Source organism: Polypterus senegalus, chromosome 16 (genome assembly GCF_016835505.1).
Source record: "Polypterus senegalus isolate Bchr_013 chromosome 16, ASM1683550v1, whole genome shotgun sequence".
Taxonomy (NCBI): domain Eukaryota; kingdom Metazoa; phylum Chordata; class Cladistia; order Polypteriformes; family Polypteridae; genus Polypterus; species Polypterus senegalus.
The window spans coordinates 50,802,893-50,828,409 of record NC_053169.1 but is presented as its reverse complement, the minus strand read 5'-3'; the positions used below and the strand labels follow the sequence as shown (position 1 = coordinate 50,828,409).

General features: G+C 42.9%; 1 protein-coding gene across 7 annotated transcripts in view; it reads right to left on the bottom strand.

Annotated features, from left to right (window-relative positions):
* vit (vitrin) overlaps positions 1–24,913 on the bottom strand; it is a 153,905-nt gene extending 128,992 nt beyond the window's left edge. For 3 of the 7 annotated variants that reach the window (XM_039739055.1, XM_039739056.1, XM_039739059.1), the window contains exon 1: positions 24,728–24,913. The gene's annotated coding sequence lies outside the window, so the exon portion shown is untranslated. The remainder of the gene's footprint in view (positions 1–24,727) is intronic. The other 4 variants (XM_039739058.1, XM_039739060.1, XM_039739057.1 and 1 more) reach the window with 2 other exon arrangements.
* Between the last annotated feature and the right edge of the window lie 604 nt (positions 24,914–25,517).

Sequence of the window (25,517 nt, the reverse complement as noted above, 5' to 3'; positions counted from 1 at the left end):
CATTAATTTTGGAATTGTATGCCATTGCACAATGAGAGCAGCAACAAGCCATGGAACTCAAGAGCGGGTTTAATTAACAACAAGAAATCGGCTCCTTATTAAGCAACTGTTTGGAGTTTGAGGCCCTGATTTAGTTGGTCTTCTGTTTGTTTACTCACTTTTGTTTCATTTCTTTTTGGGTGCCATTTAAGGAAAGATATGAAGCAATTCAGAGGAATGATGAAGAAATTCAAGGGAACAAATTTTAAACAACAAGTCAATTAAAATGAAAGGGAAAGGAGTTAATTAGCAGCAAAAGTGATCATCAAGTAAGGAGAGAGTAAGAATGAAAACCTGCAGCCAATGCGGCCCTCCAGGACCGGAGTTGGGGACCACTGCCCTAAATAAAAGGATGTGTCGGTGTGTCCTTCTGGTTGCTATGTCTCGGTTATTCCAACAGATGGATCACAAACATTAACACTGCTTTGTCAATTCTCATACCAAATGGCATACAACAGAGTGAGAGGCATTGCATGGTGCACTGGAAACGTTAACGCGGAGGTCTACATTGACCATTTAGATTTCAACCTGTCTTAATTGGTGTAATAGTATGACTAGAATGACTGAACAATCATTATAGGTAATCCCTAAAGTGGGTTACTAAAACAGCCAATGTTAAAATTTGACTAAATTGCAATGCTTTAAAACATTCTTAAAGTATGGGTCGTGACCCATTTTGGGTCATGTGTTGCCTGCATTTGGGCCATGGAGACAGAATACAGAGTACAGAATGCGACTGGGTCACGTTCAGGTTGCAGAGCGTCTTGAGATGGGCTGTGGAGAGCAATTTAAACAAAAACCATGGATCTGTTATGATCCAAATCAGTGATGCTCCAATGGTAACACTGATGCGGATTAGTTGCGACGGCCAGAATGCCCCTGCTGCATATGTTCCGGGGGAGCCACCATGGACATCAATACCTCCCCCCAGAGACGCTTGGTGGCAGCCTCCCTGGCCAATGTTGATTTCCCAGTCTCCCGCGCGGCACCATGGGACATAGAGTTCTCCACAGCCTGGTTGGGTAGGGGTGGCTGCTAGGAGGTGCTGCCAAGACTCAAGAACACGGCTGGCTGAGTCATCAGCCCCACCCAGAGGTGCAATTAGGACCAGGTGGTCAAGCACGTGGAACACTTCCAGGTGGGCTATAAAACGGGCCAGCCTCCACCACTAAGGGGCCAGAATCGGGAGGAAGAGGACAAGGTTGCCTGGGAGGAGTGGTGGTGCAAGGTGGAGAGTTGTTGGTGTGGTGTTGTGTAAAGTGTTTTGGGACTGTGTTGGACCTGTGGGACACTGGGAAGACGTGCCCAATGGCTGAAGAGAAAATAAGAGCCTGTGTGATTTTTACATGTGCCTCTGCGTCAGTCTGTGCCGGGTCGGGCGCCATATAGTGCCTTTATCACTATATATTAGACTAGCCATGTGCGCCCAACTACTTTGCGCGTGTTAAAGTTGTCTGTGAAGGGTTCCCTGTTTAAACGCGGCTGCCAGTCATGAACTGGGCTCTTTGTCGCACAGCATTATGATTTTTTTATAAGGGAAACAAAATTACAAAAGAAAACCCTTGGACATTGATTCGATAGGAATGGCCTACTCAGAATCACTGTCCGAATCGTAATTATGTGGTGGTGTAGGAGCATTTCTGCTTCTGTCCGTTCAAGGTCCGTCTCGTTTTCACGACGCTGTCGTTTCCTCTCACGATCTCTTTTGAACCTTTCTCCAATCTCGCAGGTTGCTTTGTGGCAATCCAAAAGAGTAAAGCAATATACACGGAGCAATGGTTATAAAAGAGGGACACATACAGTGGTGTGAAAAACTATTTGCCCCCTTCCTGATTTCTTATTCTTTTGCATGTTTGTCACACAAAATGTTTCTGATCATCAAACACATTTAACCATTAGTCAAATATAACACAAGTAAACACAAAATGCAGTTTTTAAAATGGTTTTTATTATTTAGGGAGAAAAAAAAATCCAAACCTACATGGCCCTGTGTGAAAAAGTAATTGCCCCTTGTTAAAAATAACCTAACTGTGGTGTATCACACCTGAGTTCAATTTCCATAGCCACCCCAGGCCTGATGACTGCCACACCTGTTTCAATCAAGAAATCACTTAAATAGGAGCTGCCTGACACAGAGAAGTAGACCAAAAGCACCTCAAAAGCTAGACATCATGCCAAGATCCAAAGAAATTCAGGAACAAATGAGAACAGAAGTAATTGAGATCTATCAGTCTGGTAAAGGTTATAAAGCCATTTCTAAAGCTTTGGGACTCCAGCGAACCACAGTGAGAGCCATTATCCACAAATGGCAAAAACATGGAACAGTGGTGAACCTTCCCAGGAGTGGCCGGCTGACCAAAATCACCCCAAGAGCGCAGAGACGACTCATCCGAGAGGTCACAAAAGACCCCAGGACAACGTCTAAAGAACTGCAGGCCTCACTTGCCTCAATTAAGGTCAGTGTTCACGACTCCACCATAAGAAAGAGACTGGGCAAAATGGTCTGCATGGCAGATTTCCAAGACGCAAAACCACTGTTAAGCAAAAAGAACATTAGGGCTCGTCTCAATTTTGCTAAGAAACATCTCAATGATTGCCAAGACTTTTGGGAAAATACCTTGTGGACTGATGAGACAAAAGTTGAACTTTTTGGAAGGCAAATGTCCCGTTACATCTGGCGTAAAACAAACACAGCATTTCAGAAAAAGAACATCATACCAACAGTAAAATATGGTGGTGGTAGTGTGATGGTCTGGGGTTGTTTTGCTGCTTCAGGACCTGGAAGGCTTGCTGTGATAGATGGAACCATGAATTCTACTGTCTACCAAAAAATCCTGAAGGAGAATGTCCGGCCATCTGTTCGTCAACTCAAGCTGAAGCGATCTTGGGTGCTGCAACAGGACAATGGCCCAAAACACACCAGCAAATCCACCTCTGAATGGCTGAAGAAAAACAAAATGAAGACTTTGGAGTGGCCTAGTCAAAGTCCTGACCTGAATCCAATTGAGATGCTATGGCATGACTTTAAAAAGGCGGTTCATGCTAGAAAACCCTCAAATAAAGCTGAATTACAACAATTCTGCAAAGATGAGTGGGCCAAAATTCCTCCAGAGCGCTGTAAAAGACTCATTGCAAGTTATCGCAAACACTTGATTGTAGTTATTGCTGCTAAGGGTGGCCCAACCAGTTATTAGGTTCAGGGGGCAATTACTTTTTCACACAGGGCCATGTAGGTTTGGATTTTTTCCTCCCTAAATAATAAGAACCACCATTTAAAAACTGCATTTTGTGTTTACTTGTGTTATATTTGACTAATGGTTAAATGTGTTTGATGATCAGAAACATTGTGTGACAAACATGCAAACGAATAAGAAATCGGGAAGGGGGCAAATAGTTTTTCACACCACTGTAGGTATCCAGGCTCTTTAAAGCATAAATAGGGATCACTTCACTGACTTGTGAGCAAGCCACAGTACAACTGTGAGACGCGCCGGCTACAATGTAACAATAATAATTTCCAGAACGTGCGGTTACATTGTCATTCATTTTACCCACCGTCTTTCTTTCATTCATATGTTACGTAGGCACGTACCTTTTATCTTCGGCAATCTTATTCTCTAACCAGGATAACACTGTCCACCACCCCTTTTGTTATTCCGGCACATTGTTGACATCCGTGAGTAACAACGTACTAAACTGGAAGGTGGTCTACGCATGCGTGGAAATTGCGGACAAACAAAGATCTAAATGAAGATCCATCCATCCATCCATTTTCTAACCCGCTGAATCCGAATACAGGGTCACGGGGGTCTGCTGGAGCCAATCCCAGCCAACACAGGGCACAAGGCAGGTACCAATCCTGGGCAGGGTGCCAACCCACCACAGGACACACACAAACACACACTAGGGCCAATTTAGAATCACCAATCCACCTAACCAGCATGTCTTTGGACTGTGGGAGGAAACCTGAGCGCCCAGAGGAAACCCACGCAGACACGGGGAGAACATGCAAACTCCACGCAGGGAGGACCCGGGAAGCGAACCCGGGTCTCCTAACTGCGAGGCAGCAGCGCTACCACTGCGCCGCCTAAATGAAGATCTCTTTAGTTAATTTAAAGCACAACAATTTGTTTAGTTTGAACGTCTGTGTTTTGAGGTGTGACTGGTGTACTACAGTCTTCAGTAGTATAACCCTGGAGGAGATTCTTAATGCAATGCCTATGTTTTAGCTGTCTCTCTACTGCCATCTAGTGCTTCTTCGAATTCATTCGCGGACAAAGATCAAGATCCAAATGAAGATTATAGATAGACTAGCAAAATACCCGTGCTTCGCAGCGGCAAAGTACTGCCTTAAAATTTTTATTAAGAAGAAAATTAAACCTTTTTACACTGAGGGAAAATATACCAATAATTATTTGTTAAGGATCTCTTTGTATACCACGTTGTGAGTTCGGCCCTCTGGTTGTAATATGACCAAGCTGTGCGCTGAGCTTACTTTCAAGCATGCAAGTACAGTTGGCCATGTGAACAGTAATCGTGTTTCAAATCTCACAGTTTGGATTGCTGCTGTCATAATCGGTTTGAGTTTCATGGTTTGTTTCAATTACAGTATTTGCAGGACTTGTGTTGAAGAGACATTCGGCATCTGTCAAGCGTTGTAAGCATACAACCGGTTTCATCGATAAAATCACATCCAGCTTTTGAGAGTTTAAACATTCATAAACATCAAAGTGTCCACTACTGAAATCGTCACCTGTGAATCTAAGATGTTTAAGAGGCATTGGCGGTTGTCCAAAGGTGTAAAATATTTGACCATTTTGGTACACTTGAAAGCAACAACCGAACAATTCAGCGGCAGCCATCAACTCACATGAAGAAGCATAGGTGAAGGGCTTAAGCATTTCACTCTTCTAGTGCTCCTGTGTAGTATAATTATCTCCTGTACCGTCATCAGTCCACACCTTGAACCCTTGAACCTGTCCCAGTCATTCAATAAATAAGACACAATGTTCCTCCGGATATCAAGAGTGAGCCTGATATGGCCGTGCAATATGTAACACAGAGAATGGAAAAGGCAGGCGCCATCTCCGGTCATGGAAACCACTCGGTAAGTGACAGTTCTTTGATCGATGGTGATCACCTCGATAGACATGTTAATGGGAATACGGTTGGAATGATAAAGTAAATGGGTACCTGAACAACGTAAAGTAAGTCTAAAATACCTACACAATAACTATAATCGTAATAAATGAACAATAAAACAGCGGAGAAGCCGTGGATTAAATAAAAAGGCTGTAGTTATCAGGGAGATGTGAATCCTGTGGCGAAGCAAGGAAGGGAATTTAGAGACTGGAGCGACGGACGGCCTTATATAGGCAGGCAGCCAACAACGTGGGAGGCGTTGGAATGGGAGACCCAATGCCGCCTCACACGGTGACTGAGCTGCAGGCTATGGACATATATATGTACGCAAGTAGGATTCAGTTAGCGTTGGGAACCCGTGTACCAAATTTCTTGAAGATAGGCCCATAAGTAACAAAGACCGTTGAAAAGTTCAATATGGCGGCAGACAGTGGCATCATACTACCGAAATAAGTACCAAATTTCAGCCTTCTACCTACACGAGAAGTTGGAGAATTAGTGACATTGGAAACTTCAATATGGCGGCTGACAGTGGAATAAGTACGTACATTGGTTTTGGTTAGCGCAGGGAAGTCACCTACCAAATTTCGTGAAGATGGGGCCATAAATAAGAAAATAAGGGGACCACTGCTCCAGTTTAACCATCAAAATGTCAAGAAGGAGTAGGCAAACTCAACTGGTAAACCAAGCCCAAAGCAAGGAACATGGCCTGACAGTTTTAAACTGATGGAGTCACAGAGATGAAGGAGCCAGTATCCTACATGAACTAGTTCAAAAATGCACGTTCATTGAACAAGTTTTTTTTTTTTTTTTTTAAGAACAGTGAACTTAGTGCAACTTATCTGCAAGTGAAGAACTTGAACGTGCGCTAGCTCAGTTTTAGGTGGCATTCTGGATCTGGTTTAGGTCCAGATTAAATGGTTTGCCTTACCCTGTAATGTAGGGGTGGAGGTGAATCCAAATACAGTATTCAGATAAACACAAATAGTGGATTTTTACAAATATTTATCTTGTGTGAATTTTTTGCCATTTGTATTCAGAAAAAACAACATTAAATCAAATAGGCCCGGTCTGTGTCTGCCTGCTTGTGCTCGTGACACAAGCACTCGGTGAAGTTCCACTCTCGCTTTTAGGAAAACGTATATCACCAGGCCATTTTATACTTTTCTCCATTGGACATGCAATGTGATGCGAATTTTAACCGGCAGTGTAATTAGTTAGTTCACCTACACACTGGTTCCAGAGTCACCATTTGTGTCACACGGTTGGAAATAAAGCGGTAATTTATATTATACTTGCATCTATTTAATTTCTTTTTTGACCGATAGAATATTAGCATATATGGTTATACAAGTTTGTTTCTGGGTATAATTTAATAAAGTGTATTGAAATAAAAAAAAGTCTCCATAATTAATGTAAAATTGAAAATGTAAGCTCATGGATCATTTATTCTCACTCCTAAGGCTGGGTTTATACTTCACGCGACGTGACCCGACGTATGCTGCAGCGGACGCTCCTGCTACACAAGCGTTTTACTATTTACACTTGCGTGTGTACTTTATGTACATCTGGAAGAATCCACCAGGTGGCAGTGCAAGATATCACGGTGAGGACAGGTTCAGCTTTGCTGTGATGTGAATTGCTTAGAACACCCATTAAATTCTGATGACACCTTACTGCAATTTCTCAGAAAAGGATGTTTATTGATTAAATCCATCAATCCAGGGATGTGTCCATTCCAACAAGCATTGGGCACGAGTGAGAAACAATCCCTGGACGGGGCCTCAGCTCATCGCAAGGTGAATACAAGCACACACATACACTAGCGTCATTTTAGTGGCACCAAATCCCCAAATCTGCATATCTTTGGAAGGAAACCGGAGCACACTGTGGAAACCCAGCAGGAAAACATGTGAACTCCAGGCAGGGAGTACCAGCAATGTGACTCCCTGCGAGACAGCAGTGCTACCGCTCTGCCACAGTATCACGCCTATATGTGCAATTAACAGTATTCATTATTTAAACAAATTAATGATTTATCTGTAAAATGTAACATACACACTTTAATGCATTTCATCATGAGAGTGATATCAAATATAAATCTAAGGATTCTAAAGGTGCAGAGAGTTGGAATATCATACATGTAATGCGCCCAGTGTGGACGGCAGATAAGACGGTATGTGAGACTTTTAAAATGGATCGTGTCATTATGATCGGGAATATGCGATGCTTGAATATAAAAACACCACGAAAGCATCTGTATGTCGGCATTTTGCTTCAACACATCGAACTATTTATCAAACATTGAAGCACGCTCATTGATCTTGTAGGATCCTCAAAGCGGCTTTCTGTCACATGTAGATAGTAACTAGAGTCTCAGATGTCACCATTCCAACTTTTAGCATAATGCGCCCCCAGATTTTTCCTGGTATTGCAACTCGCGCACACGTCGTGTTAATTTCTGAGGACCTGCTCAGAGGATGTGTCAAATGCTGGGAACGCGTGGCAGCCATGATGCGTGCACGTGGGCATTCTTAGCGTGAAGTATAAGTGAGCCGTTAAAATATACAAAATGAACTGAACTAGCTCAAAATTGAAGTGGTGAACTATGAACGTGCATTTATTCATTTTAATCTATGTGAACTGAACTTTGAGCTAGTTCTTGTGAGGTGTAAACTTGCACAACACTGGAAGGATCATAAGCCAGCCCAAAGCCGGCCATTCGGAGTTACTTTACAGCAAACTTGTGTCTAGATTAATTACATCTTTGTGGATTGTAATTTGGAGATCTTATTTAGCTCAGCATTTGTAAAGTCAATTAAAATGATGTTTAAATAGAGAGTGACAACTTAAAAAAAGAGAAGTAGTTTCTGTCTGAAAGGAGATGCAGGCACCACGGAGCCCATAGTGTGGAATATTTCCCTTCCATACAACTTTGTTTCCAGCTGTCACACCACCCGATAGGAGACGTGCCCAGATTCCTACACCTATCAGCACTAACAATCAGAAGTACAAAAATGAAAACAAAGCATTGCATGAGCTGCACCAGCGGGAAGATCATTCCACGGGTGTCCTGAAGGTCTGAATATTTAGGTTGTCGTAGTGTCAAAGTGGTCCAAGGTTGGCCTGATTAGTCAGTTTGGCTCAGGCCAGTGATGAGGAGCAGGAAGAATTACTTTAACATTTAAAGGCAGCAGCCCAGAAGGCATATTCAAAGAAAGCTTTGTAGCCGTCTTTCCCTACTTTTACAGGGTTTTGAAAAAGGTCTCATCTACCTCATCGGCAAGAACAGATCCTGGGGTTGGACTCGTGTTTATCATAAGAGGCAGGTTCAAATGCTGGCTCTCTCATCTGTGTGAAAATATGGACTCTGTAGAACATCTCCAGTGTGTCTCTGGCAGTGAGATGAAACTTCAAAGAAAATTCATCACAAATCGAGAAAGCTAAAATGAATGGTTAACCTCAAAGGCCTCCATGCACTAATTAAATAGCTTTAGGCAAACTCTTTTAGTTTGTTAAGGATGAACTTCACCTGTTGTCCAAAACCTGCAGAAGCTGGGAACCAACACGATGTAGGCCACCAGTCTTTCTGGAATCATCAGTCACCTATGAATGATTGGTGTGTGGGACTTTAAAATATTTAGACTACATGAACTTAAGTTCTTCATGCAAACTTAAGTTCATGTAGTCTAAATATTTTAAACATAGGCCTGTGAAGCAGAGGTGCAGCAGAAATGAGCACCATGCCAGATGCAAGTGCCGTAGTAGATGGACTGGAGTCTCGACTGGGATGGTGGGGTGAATCCAGGAGACTGTAAACAGAAAGACCACGTGACAGGAGGGCTGTGACGATGCAGGTCCTGCTCCATGCTCTTTTCTTAATTTTGGGAGCCATTTCAACCCGACACTATCGGTAATGTAACTGGATGAGCTGGACAATGAGGACACCAAATGCAGCAAAGGGAAGGTGAAAAGTGAAAACAGTGCTTTCATTTAAAAAAAAAGCATCAAAATGTCCATAAATAAATAATCCATTAAAAACAGGATGATCCAAAGTGGAGGTTAAAATGATCCAATAAATATTCCATTTAAAAATGAGGTTAAAACAATGCTGGAAGCAGTTTTTAAAAACGCGGTGCCTTCTTTAGCTGGCAGCAAAGCAGAAACATACATAGGCATCTGAAACATTGCGGACCCCTATGCTCCTGGGTTAGTGCCCATCATACCTTATGTTAAGAAGGCTCCGGAACTGCGGAAGACCGGGGATTCTGAAGAGTTCATACCCCAGTATGAGAGGGGGAAGTGCTAATCAGGTTTGGCCATAGTGTGGACCCCCTGTGGGGGTGCCTGGGACTCGTAGTGTCAAGGAGCAACCTTTCGGGGTCCCTGAGTGCTGACAGAGGGTGCTGTTGGGAATACAGCTCTTTGGGGGGCTTACATAGGATCTGGAAGAGCTTCTGTTACGCAAGGCCATGGCTCCAGAAGAACTCCAGGGTCTATCATTAAAGGAAGCCATTGAGTCAGAGGGTAAAACTCAACCAGAGGTGCAGTAGGAGACATCGTGTTCATTGGCGACTGTGGTTTGGACTTCAATTACAGGAAACATGAAGGTATTGCAAACAAAATCCTCCCTGTGCAAAAACACACAAATCAGTGTATTTTCTAGATGTAGGTGTGCTAAAATTGGAATTTCTCTACCAAACTGTTTCTGTTGGAGTAGGGGGGGGTGACATTTTGAAAAATATAGTTTTTTTGTTTATTTGAAATAAGTTAGTTTTGTTTTATGCCATTAGTATTTTTCATGGTCAGAATATCATTTAAAGTACATTTTGAGCAGCGTTACTTGTCCTTAATGTTAGCGAAGGTGGAAACAACCCCCAAATATATAGGAAATCTGTCAGGGTTTTTTCCCCCCATCAAATAGCCAGGTATTTATGTTTAGGAGGTCATAAAAATGCCTTTTAGTTGTCCAGAAGAGAGAAAGAGGATGTTTAATATTTTTTCCAAAAAACTCAGTTTTCTGCAAAGCACACAAAGCATTCATGTCACCTATAAATCAAAATAAAACGTCTATTGCTATGTGCTTTGTCTGCTGTTGGCACATGTTTGGCATCTCTGGTGGCAGTGGCGCCTCAATGGTCAGCAGGAACAAACTTTGGGCTGGTTGCCTGGCTGTCTTAGTAACAGTAGGTGGGCGGCGGTGGTGGTGGTGGCAGTGTGACACAATCTGGTTTGTACCTCTTGTCATTGTAATTGGTGGTCCTACCAGGCAAATGCTACACGAAAAAGTGTTCAGCAACACAATCTGGGGACAGATGAGACGATGCTGGTACCTTACTTTCGTTTTCAATATCCATCTCACTTCCATCAAACTCTGAGTCTGACAAGTAAGAGTCCAATTCAACAAGATTATGTGAAACGTCCATGGAGTATTTTGCTTTTGTACATTCGCTTTGGAGAGACGTCAATGCCATTTTAGAGGTGGTTTGCTCTTCGCTACTCATGCACGTGTAGGAAATTGATGTCAAACCAACAAAGCTATGTAACTGTCCTTCTAGCAAAGAGAGTCAAACTAAAATGTAAGGGTGAATTTTGTTGCAGTTTACAGCTGATTATTGTCCTCTACCCCTGAATATTGACAAAAGTCAACCCAGCCCTGAGAGAGTTAAAATTGTTCTCACAGAGGTGTGCATAGTTGGGTTGATCCATTGATTGTCGTCACCAAGTAATAGATAAGCAAATGGTAAAAGAATATGCAGCCATCCTTTACTGAAGGAATAAAAAGGTACAGCATCCACCCTTAATGCAGAGGTGCCATTGCTAAGGAGGATGCTGGTATTGCAACTGATTAGCCGACACAGCAGAGCTATTTGAGCTACGCCACCAGATTGAAGAGGAGACAGTCTTTAACATCATGGACCTCACAGTAGTTAACATTGCTGCCTTGCAGTATGCGGACTACGGTTCACAGCCCAGGTCCTCCTTGCGTGAAGTTTGCATGTTCTCCACGTGTCTGCATGGGTTTCCTCCCACAGTCTAAAGACATGCAGGTTAGGTGGTTTAGCGATGCTAAATTGGCCCTTGTGCATGTGTGCCATGTGATGAACTGGCGCCCTGTCCAGGGAGTGTTCCCTACCTTGTGCCCTATGGTAGCTGGGACAGGCTCTAACAGACCCCGTTTGAAAATGACTGACCGACTTCAAAAGTACCATTATATATACATAAAATGTCTCATGCAGGGGTTTGCTCTGACCCAATATCAATTTGTGCTGGTGGCTTATGGTGGGTAACGGCCCTGTGTTTAAGTTCAAGCGTACACTTATAAAAATAAAAGCTGCCAGAGTGGTTCTACAGAGCGATGCTCAAGAGTAACCATTTTTGGTTACCAAAAAGACCCATCCACATGGAGGTTACAGAACGAACTTTTATTTGGATCCATGACAAACTCCATAGAGTCAATAACCATGAACAGATGGTAACAGTTGTGAAATGCCAATGAGTCATGTGTGAAAAAGAACACTTGCTTACAATAACTCAGGCTAAGTTCAAGTTTTCTTAATCTGTTAATGTCCCGCTAGGTAACCTATCATACATTAAAGATTTTAGTTTTTCAAAGTGTAAAGAACCACCTTCATATGCAAAGAACCCTTCCCAGAATTAAATGGCGCTTGGTCACACAATGGCTCTACAAGGAACCACTCAACCCAGTCAAGAACCAGAAAGTGCCATTAAAGAACCAGGTACTATTAAAGTCTGTGTGTCTGGTCCTTCAGAGCAATCTGATCAGTCAGAAATGTGAGACACACAAGGCGCACGGTGAGAGCATCGCCTTCAAAGACAGAAAGTGTACCATGAAACAGGAGGCAAGAAAGGCATCTCAATAATAAATGACAGAGTCTCAGAAATAGGCTTTACGGGAACGCGTGCGAGAGAGGAAGTGCCAGTCAAGAGAGGTTCACATACACACAAATACAGAGGAAGGGTGCTGAATGTTGTACCTGATGTGCAAGAGATAGAATAACTAAACAAGATTTGCCATTACCCGTCTTTGACAGGAACTGTGGATAGCTATTTTGTAGAGAGTAGAGTGACCAGGCATTCCAGTTTGAACGGGACAGTCCCTTATTTCAGACTGTGTGTCCCAAAAAATTAATGAACTATAATAGTATGTCCCGGCTTTAACAGGCTGCCCATCCAAAAAAGTTGTGTTGTGGAGCAAGCATATCCCACCCATGAGCTGCACAGTGGCCTGGTGGTAGCACCGCTACCTTGCATTAAGGAGACTGGGAGAACCAAGTTTGTCCTGTGTCTGCCACCACTTCCTCCCACTGTCCAAAAACATGCACGTTAGGTGAATTGGAGTGGCCTGTGTGTGTTCACCCTGCAATGGGCTGGCACCCTGTCCAGGATTTGTTGCCTGCTTTGCACCCTCTGTTAGCTGAGATGGGCTCCAGCACCCCTTCAAGCTTGGTCCGAGTTGGTTAGAAAATAACCGGACATGACATAGCCCACCTGGCACAGACATCAAACCACCAGATCACACAAAAGATAAGCCACACCCTCTGTACTTGGTACAACTGTCAGTAACAGATGTCACCTGTAATTGGGCATTTACACTCCCAGTTGGTTTGGCCATAGCCGTGGGGGGGGGGAAAAAAAAAATTCAGACGTGTGCGTCAGTAGGCCAGAAATCAAATTACCCCAACAATTCTATAACATGTCAGTAATTATTTACCGCTCTAATGCTGATTTTTCTGATCATAAACTAGGTCATTACGATAGCAATTGATGAGAAGAATTCATAAGTGCAGAATTACAGCATTTGGAGGTTTCTCCAGAGGGCTTCTTTCTCTTGCTCTATTTGGCTCAAAAACTCATCAGCACATCATTTCATAACAGACTTAAGTTTTGAGTTTGATATTTTTCCCTCTAGCTGTTTTGGCTCTAGACTGTCGTCAAGAAACTGACATAGAGACACACCATCGAGATATTGAGGTTTTCGGTATCAGTGGACCCTAAAACATTGAGATCCATTGAAAACCAGAGATTGAAATTTTTGACAAATCAAAAGCCTTCACTCCTCCACCATAGATAAAGCAAAAACAATACGGAGATGACGATAAAAAGCCTTGCTGTGAATCTCAGAAATTAAAGCATGCCAAAGAGAAAGAGTTTTTAAAATCGGGGCGGCAGCAAGCTTGTCCATTTCTCAAACCAACACCTAATAAGGAGACTAAAGGTTTGAGCCCTCATTGCAAAAGCATGTTAGCCGGTCGCACGAGGTGGAGATGCAGACATTAACGACCACCTGTCCTGTTCACAAAAAGCTATTGAGGAGCATCCATTCTTCTGGAAAATATTGTGCACCCTTAAAAGTAAAGGTGCCAGAACAGTCTCCAGAACAACCAGTTTTGGCTTCCAAAAAGACCCATCCACATAAAGTTTCCAAAACGAACCTTAGCTTCAGATCCATTCAGTAAATAACCATGAATAGATGGAAACAGATTTGTGAAATACTAATGGGTGATTTTAAAAGGACTCTCGCTGCATACAATGTCACTGGCCAAGTCCTGGTGTTCCTAATCTGTTAGCAACTTGCTAGCAGGGCTGGCATATGTCTTGGGCGCAGATCATACAGGGGAGAAACCCAACTGCACAGTTCGCTACCGAACAGTCGATTGGCACACTAATCAGCCTGGCCTAGGGTGCAAATTAACCGAACACTGGCACTGCTTGCTAGGCAGCTGACCATACATTAAAGATTTCAGGCTTTATTTATTTATTTATTTATTTATTCCTACATAATAGCAGAAAGAACCAACTTCATATGCAAAGACCCCTTCCCAGAATGAATTGGTGCTTGGTCAAGCAGTGGCTCTACGATTAACCACACAACCCAGTAAAGAACCATAAACTGTCTCAGAGCCTCATCAATACCAAATCTAGCCTGTTTGGATGAGCTCGCCATTTTTCCCCTGAAAAAACAAACGCTGTTAACATTTAATGGTTTTAACAAAATTATTTAGTTATATTCTAGATTTATTACAGCCAGACACATCTTGGAGCTCGGAGAAACCTCCTTCCCCCACTGCAGCCTCAAAACCTGTTACAATTTATTTCTTTCCCCCCACTCACTCCCTGTCTTCATGGCAAACTATTTTACATAATTTTTTTTTTTTATAATAGAATGGAAACATTACATTTTATAGTTCTAACACATTTCATTATGAAACTATGCATTGTATTTCAGACTTGGAACTTCTTACCTTAGGAACAGCAGTATCTCAACTTGTCAACAGAGGAGCGGTGAAAATCTCTAGGTGCTGTGATGCCCGTCTCCTTCTAAATGACTAACAGAGTGGCCTTACGCACACTAACTTAGGACCAATCCAAAACAGTGACTGAATAAATACAGTGGTGTGAAAAACTATTTGCCCCCTTCCTGATTTCTTATTCTTTTGCATGTTTGTGACACAAAATGTTTCTGATCATCAAACACATTTAACCATTAGTCAAATATAACACAAGTAAACACAAAATGCAGTTTTTAAATGATGGTTTTTATTATTTAGGAGAAAAAATCCAAACCTACATGGCCCTGTGTGAAAAAGTAATTGCCCCCTTGTTAAAAAATAACCTAACTGTGGTGTATCACACCTGAGTTCAATTTCCGTAGCCACCCCCAGGCCTGATTACTGCCACACCTGTTTCAATCAAGAAATCACTTCAATAGGAGCTGCCTGACACAGAGAAGTAGACCAAAAGCACCTCAAAATCTAGACGTCATGCCAAGATCCAAACAAATTCAGGAACAAATGAGAACAGAAGTAATTGAGATCTATCAGTCTGGTAAAGGTTATAAAGTCATTTCTAAAGCTTTGGGACTCCAGCGAACCACAGTGAGAGCCATTATCCACAAATGGCAAAAACATGGAACAGTGGTGAACCTTCCCAGGAGTGGCTGGCCGACCAAAATTACCCCAAGAGCGCAGAGACGACTCATCCGAGAGGTCACAAAAGACCCCAGGACAACGTCTAAAGAACTGCAGGCCTCACTTGCCTCAATTAAGGTCAGTGTTCACGACTCCACCATAAGAAAGAGACTGGGCAAAAACGGCCTGCATGGCAGATTTCCAAGACGCAAACCACTGTTAAGCAAAAAGAACATTAGGACTAGAAAACCCTCAAATAAAGCTGAATTACAACAATTCTGCAAAGATGAGTGGGCCCAAATTCCTCCAGAGCGCTGTAAAAGACTCATTGCAAGTTATCGCAAACACTTGATTGCAGTTATTGCTGCTAAGGGTGGCCCAAACAGTTTAGGTTCAGGGGGCAATTACTTTTTCACACAGAGCTATGTAGGTTTGGATTATTTTTCTCCGTAAATAATAAAAACCATCATTTAAAAACTGCATTTTGTGTTTACTCGTGTTATATTTGACTAACGGTTAAATGTGTTTGATGATCAGAAACATTTTGTGTGACAAACATGCAAAAGAATAAGAAATCAGGAAGGGGCAAATAGTTTTTACACCACTGTAGATTGATTTTTAAAATACAATGTCAAAAGTGCACTTTTGACATTTTGCAGTTTTAATAAATAGTTCTACAGTGGTGTGAAAAACTATGATGTGACATTATTAGGAAGAAACTGCTTGACAAAGTCAAAAATTGGAATGATAAAAAAAGCACCTGCGAGATATGACACAATATACCCCACCGGGGTCCCCAAAGACCCCAGTCAGTAGGATGAAGGTAAAGAACCAGGACTTTTAAAGAATGTACCTCACCAAAAAGAGCCCGACTTTTACAAGAGCAAGTAACGCAATCCTGATGAAAGTGCATTAAACACTCCATTAGGACTTAGAAAACAAACAAAATGCACTGGGTTTGTTTGAAAAGCAACATCGAAAGTTTATGCACCATTGCATTCACCGAGGTTATCCATAAATGTAATGTATCAAAAGAACACACGCATATACATACATAATATTATATATAAAGTCAATGTGTGTATGTATGTTCCAGCATCACGTCTGAAGTGATTTTTCTGAAACTTGGTACACATGTTCCTCATTGGTCGACTAACAATACTGTAGGGTGAAATTAGCCGTAACCCACCCTTTTCTGGGTAGGGTGGGGGGGCGATCTTACGGTGTTGTATGCATGTTATCCTCCAGTTGACACTCGGAACGACCACCAGAAGGCAAACTGGAGGCGACTGCCAGCATTCTTTATGTTTGAGCTCAACTGCGCCCCTGTTGCTTTGAAATTAAATAGAGTTCTATGCGTGGAAGTGTGTATGTGTCTGTCCATCCGTCCCGGAAGAGAGATGTAGAGTCGGGGTGAGGGCTCCAGCGAGGCCAGTACACCAGCAAAACGAAACCTCCTAAGAAAGACAGTCACTAAACTGCTAATGCACAAACGATACAACCACTTTGGCAACATGAATCCTTCTAGCAGAGACATGCCCAAAGTAGTTCTGATGATTTAAATACTTTCTAGGATCCCGTGCTTTTAACAGCATGGGCTTACACGGTTAGTATATATCAGGCACCTGCCAACATGCTTAATTTTTGAGCAGCACTCTGCCCCTGTTGCTTTTCAAATTAAATAGAGTGGGCCGGTTCCGAACTTGATAACAAAGTGCAGCCGGAAAGTATTCACAGCGCATCACTTTTTCCACATTTTGTTATGTTACAGCCTTATTCGAAAATTGATTAAATTCATTTTTTCCTCAGAATTCTACACACAACACCCCATAATGACAACGTGAAAAAAGTTTACTTGGTGTTTGTAAATTTATTAAAAATAAAAAAAACTGAGAAAGCACATGTACATAAGTATTCACAGCCTTTGCCATGAAGCTCAAAATTGAGCTGAGGTACATCCTGTTTCCCCTGATCATCCTTGAGATGTTTCTGCAGCTTAATTGGAGTCCACCTGTGGTAAATTCAGGTGATTGGACACGATTTGGAAAGGCACACACCTGTCTATATAAGGTCCCACAGTTGACAGTTCATGTCAGAGCAAAAACCAAGCATGAAGTCAAAGGAATTGTCTGTAGACTTCCGAGACAGGATTGTCTCAAGTCACAAATCTGGGGAAGGTTACAGAAAACTTTCTGCTGCTTTAAAGGTCCCAGTGAGCACAGTGGACTCCATCATCCATAAGTGGAAGAAGTTCAAAACCACCAGGACTCTTCCTAGAGCTGGCCGGCCATCTAAACTGAGCGATCGGGGTAGAAGGGCCTTAATCAGGGAGGTGACCAAGAACCCGATGGTCGCTCTGTCAGAGCTCCAGAGGTCCTCTGTGTAGCGAGGAGAACCTTCCAGAAGGACAACCATCTCTGCAGCAATCCACCAATCAGGCCTGTACGGTAGAATGGCTAGACGGAAGCCACTCCTTAGTAAAAGGCACATGGCAGCCTGCCTGGAGTTTGCCAAAAGGCACCTGAAGGACTCTCAGACCATGAGAAACAAAATTCTCTGGTCTGATGAGACAAAGATTGAACTCTTTGGTGTGAATGCCAGGCGTCACGTTTGGAGGAAACCAGGCACCGCTCATCACCAGGCCAATACCATCACTACAGTGAAGCATGGTGGTGGCAGCATCATGCTGTGGGGATGTTTTTTAGTGGCAGGAACTGGGAGACTAGTCAGGATGAAGGGAAAGATGACTGCAGCAATGTACAGAGACATCCTGGATGAAAACCTGCTCCAGAGCACTCTTGACCTCAGACTGGGGCAACGGTTCATCTTTCAGCAGGACAATGACCCTAAGCACACAGCCAAGATATCAAAGGAGTGGCTTCAGGAAAACTCTCTGAATGTTCTTGAGTGACCCAGCCAGAACCCAGACTTCAATCCGATTGAACATCTCTGGAGAGATCTTAAAATGGCTGTGCACCAACGCTTCCCATCCAACCTGATGGAGCTTGAGATGTGCTGCAAAGAGGAAAGGACGAAACTGGCCAAGGATAGGTGTGCCAAGCTTGTGGCATCATATTCAAAAAGACTTGAGGCTGTAATTGCTTCCAAAGGTGCATCGACAAAGTATTGAGCAAAGGCTGTGAATACTTATGTACATGTGATTTGTCAGTTTTTTTATTTTTAATAAATTAGCAAAAACCTCAAGTAAACTTTTTCACGTTGTCATTATGGGGTGTTGTGTGTAGAATTCTGAGGAAAAAAATGAATTTAATCCATTTTGGAATAAGGCTGTAATATAACAAAATGTGGAAAAAGTGATGTGCTGTGAATACTTTCCAGATGCACTGTATATACAAAACCACAAGACAAACACATTAGTGAGTCTTTATTCATCCATTATCCAACCCGCTATATCCTAACTACGGGGTCACTGGGCTCTGCTGGAGCCAATCCCAGCCAACACAGGGCACAAGGCTGGAAACAAACCCCTGGGCAGGGTGCCAGCCCATCGCAGAAAACCCACGCAGACACAGGGAGAACATGCAAACTCCATGCAGGGAAGACCCGGGAAGCGAACCCAGGTTTATTGTTTGTTCATTTATTTTTAAAGTTCTTTGTTTGAGCACCACTGCGTCCCTGTTGCTTTTCAAATTAAATCGAGTTGGCCGGTTCCAAACATCAACTAGATGATATGCATACAAGATCACAAGACAAGGTGAGTCTTTATTGTTTGTAAATATATTTTATTTTTAAAGTTGTGTTTTTTTAAAATTATGTTTTTCTCAAACAATTAAAAACAAAAACACACTTTAATTTTCCTCCCGGGCAATGCTGGGTATTTCAGCTAGTGAAATATAAAATTCAGCTTAAAAAAAAAAAAAAAATTGTAGAGATATGACATAGAAGAATTTGTGGTCCAACTTTGACGATGAGACAAAGCAGGCATTAAACCAAAGAGGACGGGCACTACATGTGGGCATCAGTGAATAGTAGTTAAATTCTACTCTGTACTTCTAATATTTTTATACTGTATTGAGGATTTGTTCTGTTCTGTGTATTGTATTGACCTTCTTTTTGACACCCACTGCACGCTCAACCTACCTGGAAAGGGGTCCCTCTTTGAACTGCCTTTCCAAAGGTTTCTTCCATTTTTCCCCTACAAGGGTTTTTCTTGGGAGTTTTTTCTTGTCTTCTTAAAGGGTCAAGGCTGGGGGGCTGTCAAGAGGCAGGGCCTGTTAAAGCCCATTGCGGCACTTCTTGTGTGATTTTGGGCTATACAAAAATAAATTGCATTGTATTGTACTGGAATAGACATTACTCCTACATACATGCTACAAACATGCCCCAGTTCTGCACTTTGAAATCACCAGCCCAGGGCCATCTTACTAGCACCTTAGGCCCCTGGCAAAGTAGTACACTGGGGCCCCAAAACAGAAACATACATAGGCATCAAAAACATTGTGGGCCCCAGGGACCAGTGCCCATAAGATAAGATGGCCCTGGGGCACGCTAAGTAAACAAATTCTGAAAATGAAGGACTGATCGAATTAATGAGAAATATGGCAAATAATATTCTACTGCACTTTAAACTCCAGCAGGGGTGGCCCAAGGTATAGGCGAGCTAGGCAGCCGCCTGGGGCGCCAAAATGTTAAGAGGTGTCTGGGAGAAACGCACAGCGATCAATGGAGCCTGTCAGGGACAGGAACGCTTTTAGAGGCAGGAGATGCTTCAGAACAGACTGACAGACGATGAGCAACCGAAGCAAACAACCAAGAAACTGATCCAGCCGAGAAATGAGGGGTCACTCGGGTCACTAATCCGCAAGTATCGGCACTCTCTGTGTGCCTACCAGGCGAGGAAGACGGCAGTTGGGCTTTGATAAAACTAAAGAACATTCGGCATGAAACCGTCTGCCTGACCCTGGCATACAAATAAACAGCGACGGGCTAATTCAAAATGGAGTGTTGAGCGTTGTGTTTCTTAGCGTTGTAATTTGAAGGTGGTGTATGAAGTGAAAGACAAGATCGTTATGGCGACAGCGACGACCCCAGTTGGCTTTGAGAAACTTCAAGAACTACGCCCTCGGTTTTAAAGCCAAGTGGATGTGCGTTTTGATTAAGTAAGCAGTTGTAGCCCAGTCATTACGTTTATAACTACGTGCAATCGCTTCCAAATTTAATTAAATATGAAAGTCTTCAAACAAAAGGTCAGAGCGAGCAGGGAAGCAGTGATCAAAGGTTTTCTTAATTTGATTCAATGAAGCTGTCAGTCAAGTGAAAGTACTGCGTGACTCGGTGCAGAAGTAACGCTATCCCTCCACTCATGGCAGCCAGTTTTCAAACCGATGTGTCTTGAGCAGGAACGCTGGAGACAATCCCAACAAATATCGGGCACAAGGCAGGAGAAGTTCATCACAGAGAGAACACACCGACACACGCCCAACCATTAGGGCCCAATTTAGCACCGCTAATCCACCCAGCACCACATGGAGCTCAGGAGCTGCTGGATTTAGTCTGCTGTGCCACCCGCAACGAGTTTCTTCTCTTTTTCAAACACAGTCCACAATACCACTCAGTCTAATTTAGGTCACGTAAAATGAGAACACCAAACAAAAAACGTGGAGATGGCTGGAGGCATTGGAAGTGTACTATGTGGCCAGTCCCGCTTCGGAAAGGCAGAATGACCCAGAAGGAGCACCAAATGAAGTTTAGGAGCAGCCGGATTTGGTGTGCTGTCTGCAATGTTAAACCCCAAATGGAATCGCAGTCAGCACCTGATGGAAAACAAGCAATTCTATGACGGGAGGATTCGGGGGGCGAGCCTTTTAAAGCGTTAAAGAAATATGCCGAAATTCAATGTGTAGGAATTTGTTGGGGTTCACAAAAATAAGGGTTACGCATTACAGCAATCCATGTGTCCAGGACCACCATGTCAGACTTAAACAACATACTTCTAATTCCTCGGGTAGCACTATAAAGTCAGACTTGTCTCATTTACCATACCATGTATAAATTATCAGAATAATTTTCCGTTATCAACCATTAATTTAAACATATGCTTTTAAACTTATTTCAGCGTTTAAAACCTGAATTCGGCTTTGTAAAAAAAAAAAACAAAGGAAAACCTTAGCAGCTAATCCGCCCCTCTCAGTAAACAGACACCGGGACTTGTAATTCATCCCTCCTACGACAAATGGCTTCATCATGGTCAGCTAAACAGACTAATAAAAGCTGGTAGTTTGCGTAGGACACTTGACCAAGGAAGTCCTGTGCGGCCGGCATTGGGGTAGGCGCCGACTCCCTGGGAGCCTGAGATGTCAAACGGCTATGAAAACTGATGGATGTCTATGCGTTTTAAATATTTCATGACTATACATGCGGACACACACACGTGGGCAAAAGCAGGTTTACATTTGGGCGTACACGAAACAGTTTACTCTTGTATCATTTGAGCACTTAAAAGACTAAACCTAGGTTGGCACCTTGTATGGTGTGTGTGTGTGTTCACTTTCAGTTATTAAAGCTGATCATAATCTGTATGCCTTTTCCCGTATACGAACAACTATAAACCTGTTTTTGCCCACCCCTGACACATCGGGGGGCGCAGTGATGGCGCTGCTGCCTCACTGCAAGGAATGACCCCCTGCATGGAGTTTGCATGTTCTGCCCATTTCTGCATGGATTTCCTCCCAAAGGCCAAAGATATGCAGGTTGGATGGATTAAGGATTCTAAATTGGCACCTTGTATGGTGTGTGTGTGTTCACGCTGGGTTGGCGCCCTGTTTAGGAATTGTTCCTGCCTTGCCCCCGAAACATGCTGCGACAGACTCCAGCTTCTCGTGACCCTGCCCTGAATAAGTGGGTATGGAATATTCATGGACATCCGGCGGCTTATTGTGGCTTACGGCCCTTTGTCTACAGTAGCTGTAATTTCCTAAAGTAGATCCCTCCCAGAATATTTGTAGGCAGCAGCTGCCTATAAACCTGAACCGAGTCAAGCGGCTATAAAAAAAATAATGGACTCTTGGGCTTTTAATTTCAGAGCATGATTATTTTTCTAATTAATAAAATATCTATGCAATACAGACTGAATAGGCATGAACATGGATCGGGGCATACGACCCCAGATTTCAGGGAATAAGGTTGCCGGAGTTATCATGCAACTATACACTGTGGATTTCGTGTCCACTTTGAAATGTGGCTCCCGCTAGGAGTCCTTAGTGCGCTGCCATTGCAGGCTGCGACCTGCCGATGTAGCCCACCTGTGCTGCGGCATAATAAAAGAGCGTAGTTCCAACTGATGTTGACACAGTTTACTGGAAAAGAATTATACAGTATATATATTCTTCAAAGTTTACAGTGTTCCTGATCTAAACAGCAGAAACGAGCCAATGGCATTTTACTGGATTATTGGTTGACAAAAACCCATTTCATTCTGGGAAGAGTTCTTGGCATATGAAATTGGGTCTTTGGGCCTTGAAATGTGAAGAAAACAAATATTTTAGGTATAGTGGGCTTGCCATTCAGGAAGAGTCCATTTCGCCAATGTGTTATCATCTCGAGGTTATTTATGGAGCCTTTTACGAGTCTAACATCTTTTCTATGGATTCTTCGTGTGGATGGATGGCATCACTCTGAAGAACTACTCTGGCGTCTTTATGACTGCAAAATAACATTTGAAACAAAAAATCCAAATCCTTTCCTGGGTTATGCTTGAACGATGTCACCGTGTCTGCTCTGTTCTTTTTCCCTCCGCCTACATTAAAAGGTCCGTGTTCGGTTATTGAGACACCATAAATGAGAGTGCCCTGCATGGACCGGCGCTTCGTTTGGGGTTGATCTTCGTTGGACGGTTGAACGGTATTGACGCGTATGGTACAATTGTCTCGATTTAACGTGTAAAATGGATTTGCCGGGTTTTGAATCTACATCAACAACTCGTCGTGTAAGCAGTTTTCTTCAAAGCCCAGTTGTCTTCTGCACCTCAAACAAACAAACGTGCCTTTCCAGGTGAGATAGAGAAAAGCCAAGCAAAACGACACCTTTTATTGGCTAACTAAAAAGATTACAATATGCAAGCTTTCGAGGCAACTCGGGCCCATTCTTCAGGCAAGATGTAATCCTGTAATCCAAGATGTTGATTACATCTTGCCTGAAGAAGGGGCCTGAGTTGCCTCGAAAGCTTGCATATTGTAATCTTTTTAGTTAGCCAATAAAAGGTGTCATTTTGCTTTGCTTTTCTCTACATTCATAATGGCTAACACGGTACAACAACCTAGTACTACAGGTGAGATAGAAATGCACGCTTATGGAATCTACGCAATATCCCGGTTCGTCCTTAAGGGGGCGCCCTTGCCACGCATTTGTCACCAAAACGTATTTCCAATGATAGGGAAAGGGGCGTTAGTTCCCGTTTATATGAATTGCTCCTTTCAGAGGTTAGCAATAAACCTCTCACACGGGATAAAGCATGTCGACATCTTTTATTAGTAATCACAACTTTTTATTAATACTTTGTTTGGTTATACTGTAATAGTAGAAAATAAGATGGTAATGCTCTGTGAGATTTAAATCCTTGAATTAGTCTAGATCGTGATAAAGTCGCAGGAGTCGCTATCTCATCGTGGTATCGAGAGCATAGGAGAAAGGATCAAACCCTTCACCGGACACCAGAATTCATTACAGTTAGTTTACACTATTCAACTCTCGGGACACTTTTACCCGTTTCTCAGGCACACACGCGCCTGCACACATTGGCTGCATTTCTGATAAAACTGGCTCCACTGTTTCCGTTTTTCAGTTTGAGCACAGGCAGGTGAAGTGACTCGGTCAGAGAGTCACACAAATGTCGGCAGCGGGATTAGAACTCACAACCTCAAGAGATTGAGATCCAAATCCTTGACCACTACGCCACACGGTCCCAGCATAGACTGCAGCAGCATTTGAAACACGTCCCCCATCACCTTTAGTTAACATCACATATATATGTAACATTTTATGGCTTTCAGCGCTTTTTAAACGTTTGTGCCTAGGTCGGTCTAATCTTGAAGTATGCATTAAACCCGAGGTGCTGCAGTTCATTCGGCTCTTTGCTGCACCTCGCATCGTTCCGTTGATGCTGGATAGGGAGTTCACTTGTGAAATGTAGGTTACATTTCATCAGATTTACTAGTGAGGGTAGGTTTAAATTCATTTGATGAACAATGTTTATATAAAAAAGTTTTTGCTTTTTAAGTTAAAGTTTTTCGTGGGCGCTATACAGCAGTAAAATCCTGAAGATGCGTTGCTCGTTACCTTGAGATGAGCAGAGCCTGCATTTTCATTTGCTCTGTAGACCATGACTTTTTCTTTCCTCCCTAGAATTATTATGATGCGTTAAGCAGTTCTGTTCACGCACGCGGCAAATGCTGTTTATGTATACTTCTTAAAGTCTACCAGAAGTGAGCGATCTTTTATCTATTTGCTTTGCTGCAGTGCATACTTTTTGGGAACCTCTGACTCCTCTAAAAACAGGTAAAGACAAAATGAACCCTTAACAGACAGGCAGAGAACGTCGTCCCTTTAGCGAGCACTTGACACAGTCATGCATAGTTAAAAATCAGTAGGACGCTTACCGAGCAGAAAGACTCTTCCTCTTCCAGGTCCGCGGTGTGGCTTTAATCAGTCAGACACTCGCGACTGCCAATCTTGTCATAGACATTATTGTAAGTCCAGAGGCTTTTAAGACCAAGAGAGATCGCCGTAGCAGCAGCCCAAACCTCCGACTGCTGAGTGCTCATTGAAGAGACAGGAGGAGCGCACGCGAACTTGTAACGGGATATTAGGCGGGGCCTTTTTAATTGGCTGACCCCACCCTGGTGCAGCAACCGCGCCTTCTGGGCACGAGTGCGTGACTGAGATAGGGAGCTAATGAGGTGCAATGTGCAATGTGAGGGAGTGAGCGTCTGAGTGGACGAGTGTGCAAGGACGCGAGTAATCGAACGATGCACCCTTTTCGGTCCACATGCTTCTCACAACTTAAATACGTTTTTTACATAAATACATTCTAGCTAGCGTATATATAAGGAGGCGAAGAGGTTAGCGCTGCTACCTCATGAATCCAGCACCCTCGCTTCGAGACCCAGTCTGCGTAGACTTTACATATTTTTCCCCTGTGTGTATAGCATTTCCAATGGTTATTCAGGATTTCCTCCCACATTTCTAATGAAGCCTAGGCTTAACTGGCAATTGTACAAGTGGGTCCTGTGATAGCCTTGGCGTCCCGTCCAAAGCTTGTTCCTACATTGAGGCCAAAGCTGCCGATGTCGTAATGGATTAAATTTAATTTAGCATGACATGTTAGATTATGTAAAGGTAACAAAAAACAAGATTGTGTAATACTAGCAGGGGATGCCCAGACAGGGA